At 38.7% G+C, this 7785-nt stretch overlaps 1 protein-coding gene across 4 annotated transcripts in view; it reads right to left on the reverse strand.

The window, feature by feature from the left end:
- ADCY10 (adenylate cyclase 10) overlaps positions 1-7068 on the reverse strand; it is a 130421-nt gene extending 123353 nt beyond the window's left edge. For 2 of the 4 annotated variants that reach the window (XM_077156883.1, XM_077156882.1), the window contains exon 1: positions 6841-7066. The gene's annotated coding sequence lies outside the window, so the exon portion shown is untranslated. Of the gene's footprint in view, positions 1-6840 lie in introns of all 4 variants that reach the window. The other 2 variants (XM_077156881.1, XM_077156885.1) reach the window with 2 other exon arrangements.
- Between the last annotated feature and the right edge of the window lie 717 nt (positions 7069-7785).

The following is a 7785-nucleotide window of genomic DNA, read 5'->3' on the forward strand; positions in this document are numbered from 1 at the left end:
ACTAATAGCTATGGAGAAAAAAGCATTTGCCAGATCAATAGCTGCATACCAGGTACCAGGGGATGTATTGATTTGCTCAAGCAATGATACTACATCTGGAACAGCAGCTGCAATTGGAGTTACCACCTGGTTGAGTTTATGATAATCCACTGTCATTCTCCAAGACCCATCTGTTTTCTGCACAGGCCAAATAGGAGAGTTGAACGGGGATGTGGTGGGAATCACCACCCCTGCATCTTTCAAGTCCTTAAGAGTGGCAGTAATCTCTGCAATCCCTCCAGGAATATGGTATTGCTTTTGATTTACTATTTTTCTTGGTAGGGGCAGTTCTAGTGGCTTCCACTTGGCCTTTCCCACCATAATAGCCCTCACTGCCCGAGTTAGAGAACCAACGTGGGGATTCTGCCAGTTGCTCAGTATGTCTATGCCAATTATACATTCCGGAACTGGGAAAATAACTACAGGATGGGTCCAGGGGCCCACTGGACCCACTGTGAGACGGACCTGAGCTAAAACTCCATTGATCACCTGGCCTCCATAAGCCCCCACTCTGACTGGTGGTCCAGAGTGACGTTTTGGGTCCCCTGGAATTAATGTCACTTCTGAACCAGTGTCTAATAATCCCCAAAATATCTGATCATTTCCTTTTCCCCAATGCACAGTTACCCTGGTAAAAGGCCGTCGGTCTCCTTGGGGAAGACTTAGAGGAAGGTTAACAGTATAAATTTGTGGCAGTGTAACAGGTTTCTCCCCCATAGGGCCCTGGCCTCCCCTTCATTCAAGGGGCTCAGGGTCTGTAAACTGTTTCAAGTCTGGAAATTGATTAAGGGGCCGTGACTCTGTGTTTTTGTAATTCAGGTTAGACTTCTGTTCCCTTGACCTAGAACTCTTTTGTTTATAAAGCTCCAACAAGAATTTAGTAGACTGCCCTTCTATTGTATTTCTAGGCACCCCATGATTTACTAGCCAATGCCACAAATCTCTACGTGTCATATAATTTTGATGCCTCCTTTGAGTTTGTTGTCTATTATAATAGCCATGTCTACCCTGTCTTTGGTGATTAAGTGCTGCCACCTGGCTTCTGCCAACTCGGGATCCTGTCATCCCCATTGTGTTTAAGGATTCCAGCTCAGTGACAGCAGTTCCTACAGTAATATCTGACCTACAGAGAAGTGCAACCACAGAGCTCTTGAGGGATGATGGTGCTAGTCTCACAAACTTATTTCTCACTGTTCTGGGAAAAGGTGCATCTTCTGGACATTCCTGGGGTGTAAGAGCAGGCTTTGCATGATAAATCCACTCTAACATCCCAATCTCTCTAAGCCTCTGGATCCCCTCATCTACATTATACCAGGGCAGTTCTGGCATTTCAACCTCAGGTAACGTTGGCCACCTTTTGATCCATGTTTCAACCAACCACCCAAACAAGCTGTTAACACCTTTTCTAACTGCTCGAGCTATAACACTGAATGCAGAATCTCTGCTTAGTGGGCCCATATCAATAAATTTAGCCTGATCCAGCCTTATATTCCTCCCACCATTATCCCACACTCTTAAAATCCATTGCCACACATATTCCCCTGATTTCTGTCTATATAAATTGGAAAACTCACACAGTTCTTTTGGAGTATAATGTACCTCCTCATGTGTGATACTTTGTACCTCACCTTTAGGGGCCTGTTGGGACTTTAGTCTAGTTATAGGTCTAGAAGAAATGAGGGGTGGTGGGGGTGGGTCATGAAAAGAATTAGAAATATCTTCCAAGCCATTTGCTTCAGGGCTTTCATTTGCAGTTTCATCTGGTGAAACAGGATTAATAACTCTAGGGCTAATCCCTTCAGGAGGAGGTTGGGTGGCCAATTCCTCAAGGCAGGCTGGAGGTGGGGCGGCTATGTCCTCAGGGCAGACTATTACAGGGTTATCTAAAGAAGGCTCAGCATGGTCTAGGGTTTCAACCTCACCCCCAACATCATTATCAATCCATATGTCACCATCCCATTTTTCAGGGTCCCACTCCTTTCCAATCAATGCCCTCACTTTAATGGCAGACACCATGCAAGACTGAGATTTCAGTTTACGTTGTAAAGTTGCCACTCTAACAATAAGATTCTGAGTCTGATTTTAGACTCAAGTCTACGGCTACAGGAAATAAGATTTTCCTTCAGGATACTCATAGAAACTTCTACATCTTTCAGATGGCGCTTAAGCTTCTCGTTTGAAGCCTTTTCCTTTCACCCTTTAATGTAGACAGTGTATCTAACAACAACCAACCAACATCTCTATAACTCTTATTTCTAAAAAACTCTGTAAAGGTGTCAAAAACATTATCCCCCAGAGTCTGGCTTCGTACAAGCGAAGCATTAGGAGAAATGAATGATGATATTTTGACTATCTCCTTTGCCAACTCAGTCCATGGATTGGGAGTGTCATTCTGATTACGGGAATCAGAGTCCTTAGTGTCTCTGAGCCCAGTCAGAGTAGAAAACCATTCATAAAAACCCATTTTTAAGATTCTGTTCCTTAAGAACCACTCCTGGTACCAAGATGTATTAGCTAGGGTTCTCTAGAGAAACAGAATCAACAGGGAACACTTGCAAATATAAAATTTATGAAAGTGTCTCACGTGACCATAGGAACGCAGAGTCCAAAATCCACAGGGCAGGCTGTGAAACTGATGACTCAGGATGGCCTGGATGAACTCCACAGGAGAGGCTCACCAGCCAAAGCAGGAATGGAACCTGTCTCCTCTGAGTCCTCCTTAAAAGGCTTCCCATGATTGCATTTAGCATCACTAATTGCAGAAGACACTTCCCTTTGGCTGATTACAAATGGAATCAGCTGTGGATGTAGCTGACGTGATCATGACCTAATCCTATGAAATGTCCTCATTGCAACAGACAGGCCAGCGCTTGCCCAATCAGACGAACAGGCACCACAACTTGGCCAAGTTGACACCTGTCCCTAACCATGACACATACTAAAGTTAAGAAAACCTACAGGGATTGTTAGGCTTTATTCAAAGCAAGGAAGTTAATAAAGGAGAAATAAGGACAAAATTTGAACATGATAGACTATTCAACACTTCTTTAGTTTTTGCCTTTTCCACCAGGAGAATTTGAAGAGTATAACAAATATTACTAAGAAAGAATTGAAGTCCAACATAAGAAAGTAGTGATAGTGATTTTCAATAAATTTAAGAAACCAGACTCAGATAACTTATATCCACAAGTGCTGAAAGAATTCAGGGCTGCAATGCCAGTAATCTCAAAAAATAATGGAGAACAAGAGACAGGCTGGAAAGCTGGAGATGAGTCCATTCTTTTCTGAGTTACAAAAGATAAGGCCACCTGTGAATTCCAGAAAACACATACTGATAAATTTGATATATTAGTAAAAGTTATGCTTCATTAACAAACTCTAAAATCTCAGTGGCTTGAAATAACAAAGGTTAATTTCTTGTGTATGCTACATGACCACTGCAGGTCGACAAGGGGGTCTGCTCTATGCTGTTGCCTTATCTTTAGGACCCAGGTTGGGACAATGCCATGCAATGGGAAAACAGAAGGCACAGACTCCTTAAAAGTGTTCTCCCGGAAGTGACAGACGTTGCCTCCACTCACAAGACATTGCCAAAGCAAGTTACATGGCCACACTAGTTGCAAGTAAAGAAAGTGCAATCCACCATATATGCAGGAAAGCTGAAATACTTTTGAGCAGCCCAATCATTATCACACTTGATAATATATTAGCATTCAGATCAGCAAGAAATGAAAGGAGCCAAAATTGATTTGAGCCCAAGACCAAACTAACCTTATTTTTCTTTTTGAAGGGTTATTACACTTTTAAATAAAAGAATACTATAGGCAAAGGATATCTTGACTTTAATAAGACATTAGTCCAAATTTCTTATATGCGTGTGCATAAAAATAATAGGAATGATGAAAATATAGTTAATTGGTTGAACAATTAGACCTAAAGGGTAGTGATTAGTGTTTCAGCGTCAACTCTGAAGGATGCCTCCATGAGCAATGCTAGAGAACTTGATAACGATATGACTGGAGGGAGAGCTAAAGCACTGTGTGACAGAATTAGGATCTTAAAATATTTTGATAGAGTGGAATAATATGAAATTCACAAGAATAAATGCAAAGTGCTGTATTTAGAATTTTAACAAAATCAAATGTAAAAGTATATGGTGTGAAAAAAGTAGATTTATAGAAAGTGCAATGCTATCATTAAAAACTTTTTTCTTGAAGCATAACATGCATGCAGAAAAATACACAAATTATAAGTGTATAGATTGATGAATTATTATAAAATGAACAAATCCATAAAATCCCCATTCACATCAAGAATGGAAATTTTATGAGTTCAGAAACTCCCCATGCCATGTCCCAGTCATTCCTCCAACCTTCTCCCCAAAGATAAAGTCTCTTCTGATTTCTACCATCATAGATTACTGTTACCAGTTCCTTAAAGCTTTAAGTAATGTAGTCATACTGTATATATTCTTTTGTTTGACTTGTTTGCTCAAATGTTTGTGATATTCATCCATGTTGTAAGGATTTTCATATTGTATAATGTTCTATAATCTGATTATACCACAAAATATTTATCCATTCTACTATTGACTTATGTATTGTTTCCAGTTTTATAGGTTATTAGGAATTGTGCTGCTAAGAACATTCTTGTATACGTCTTTTGGTGAACATGTATATGCATTTCTTCTCGGCATATACCTATGAGTGGAATTGCTAGGTCATAGCATTTATGCATATATTGAGATTGAATAGATCCTGTTAAGCAGTTTTCTAAAGTGGTTGCACCAATTTACATTCCCACAAGCAAGTTATGAGAGTTCAGTTGCTCCATATCTCAGCCAGCACTTGGCATTGTCAGTCTTTTAAATTTTAGCTATCTTGGTAGGCAAGTTGTGGTATCTGTGGTTTTGTTTTCCCTGATGTTAATGAGATTAAACCCCTTTCCTGAAGTTTATTGGCCATTTGGATGCAATGCAATCTTAAAGTACAAAAGCTGCATTCAAATTGGATTTAGAATATTGGGTTAGGTTTTGTCCACTTGATTTGAAGTCATTGACTATAGAATGTGAGGAATGATGGGACAGATTGAAAATGTTAAATCAGGATATGACATTTGTGTGAAAATGGATGTTGTCTTCAGATATTTGAACTGAAATGTTAAAATTATGGGATAGTTAGAAGACAACAGGTCCCGGTACAAAACCTAATGTGGGCCCCTGCAGTTAACAGAAGAACTGCCCTACTTTCTCCCTCAGGTAGCAACTGGGTTTGACTAGGTAAGAATAAGGGTCATGGGAAGGGTGAAGAGGGAAAGGAAAGTTGGTTTATTTTTCCTCAGTGGAGGGAACCAATTTATCAGAGAACAGGTGACTTTAGATGGCAGAATTTTGTAGGTATGGATTCTCTAAAGAGGTGTCCATAGATGTGCTGAGCAGCCACAGAACTGAAACAGGACTGAGCAGAACCAAGCAGGGGTGTAGCCCTATTTTTTCCCTTCCTTTCTCAGCTCAGTGGCTATCTCAGTTATGTTCTCTTTGGCTACCACTTGTAGGATCGCCAGATTTAGCAAGTGAAAATGAGGACATCCAGTTAATATGAATTTTAAATAAACAATTAATAATTTAAAATTATGCATATGCCCCAAATACTGCGTTTTACCTGGCAATCTTACTATCCTCTTCATTGGTAATAACACATCCTCTCACACATACAATATAGGCTGTTTTGCTTTCATTTTAACCCTGTGTGGAAAGTAAGGCTTATTCTTTGTTGCGCTAGGAGGATCAACTAGGTAGAATTTTTTTTTTTTTTTTTTTAGTTTTCAGAAAATATCTTTTTTTTTATTAATTAAAAAAATTAACTAACAAAACATTTAGAAATCATTCCATTCTACATATACAATCAGTAATTCTTAATATCATTCAACTAGGTAGAATTTTAAACAATGTAAGGATGAATGTTCAAACTGGGGAATCTTATGAACTAATGGATTTCCTTGTGAGAGGTTTAGTATCTGCCTGTGACATTGTAGAGATGATTCTTATATTTGGTGGAAGGATAAATTGGATGATTGCTAAGATTCTATTATTTTAAATAAGGTGACTTGAAGAGTTGGACAGATTTTTCTAAGTTTATGGTTACCAGACAAAGAAAATAGATGCATTTGGAGACTTGGAGATTAAGACGACAAATATGGAACGGGAACTAAAAGAAGAAAATTATTTGTTCATGGGCTGGAAAAGCACAGACATTTAAAATGAACACCCAGGATAGGAAGACAAGATACATTTTCTATTTTAGAAGACCTCGTTTTCTGCTTTAAAGTTCCAATCATCAAAAAGTGATTTGTGATAGAAAATATTTACTTTATGTAGCACATGCCACACTGTAATTATAACCTTTATAAGCATTTTATAAAGGTTGCCTCATTTAATCCTTAAAACAGTACTCTGAAGTAGGCCCAATCTCCATTTTATAGATAAAGAAACTAAAGCTCAGAGAGATTAACTTGCCCTAGGTCACAAAACTGGAAAGCCCAGGTCTATGAGAAGTCATAAAAGTGGAAAATAAAGAGGGCAAGCTAGAAAGACAAAACATCCAGGATAAACAGGATAAGAAAGCATTTAAGCTTTCAAACTTCTAACCTCACTTAAAAGACTAGCCCAGATATACTCAAGCTTGAACCTTGACTCTTAGCTAAAGTGTTTCCCACTTTCTTCTAAGCTTCAATACCTGCCTGTTTCCCATGGTTGCACTCAAACTTAGCTCTGTTCCTACTGAGACTCCTACTTCCACATACCTTGTCTTCCTCCAAGGCTGAGGAAAAGCCAGAGTCTAGATTAAGGACTAGATTTTTCAGGAGTGCAGAAAACAGGGAAAGGGCCTGGGTGACATTATTCTGAAGACAGCGGTAATGTCTGTCTATACTTGAACATCAAAATGACAGTTTTGTCTAAAACCGTTTTCCAGGCCACACCCTCATCAGAAGCTCATTGTTTCATGTCCACAGACTGTGCTTCTGATTGGTTCACCCTACTCCCCCTCCCCCACCAGTCTCAGCTGCCTATTGCTCATACAAGGACTGGGTCAGTTTCAGGTTCTCTCACCTCACCATTTGGGGCAAAGATCAGAAATTTGACTCCAAGGTAATTTTCACAACTCTCTCCCTGACCATATGGGGGTTGGTTAAAATTAGACAACAGTTGATTATCCTAAGAATATGTATGTCTCTCTTAAGCAAGCAAGTATCCCATTTTAGTTGATAGTGATTATGGCTTTTACCAGGACTATGAAAATTGATGAGTTATATAATGCAATCAGTACTTATCTTCAGAGATTTTGTTATGTAAATGTTTGTTTGCTTGAAGAATCTTACACCTGTCCCTTTTGACTGGTCAAGTACATACTCCTAACTAAATTTATCCCAAAGAACTTGAATTCTAATGTGATACCAGATTTTAGATTTTTTAATCTAATGTGATACTGGCAAAATGTGTTTTAAGAGGGTGGTATATTTCTTAGCTTAATTCATGTTTTGATTTCCTAGCTTTTTCACGTATATCACAACTACAATCAGCATTTAAAGTTTGAATTAAAGAGAAAAACTGAAAAAGAGAACATTCCTGAATACATTTACTGTAATTAATTTACTGTCTGATTCAAAATGCCAAACACAGTTGTTTTAAGGGAGGAAAATAAGAGGTTTATTTAACTATAAAATGTAGAGTGAATTTTCTGGTATTAC

Source organism: Tamandua tetradactyla, chromosome 4, assembly GCF_023851605.1.
Source record: "Tamandua tetradactyla isolate mTamTet1 chromosome 4, mTamTet1.pri, whole genome shotgun sequence".
Taxonomy (NCBI): domain Eukaryota; kingdom Metazoa; phylum Chordata; class Mammalia; order Pilosa; family Myrmecophagidae; genus Tamandua; species Tamandua tetradactyla.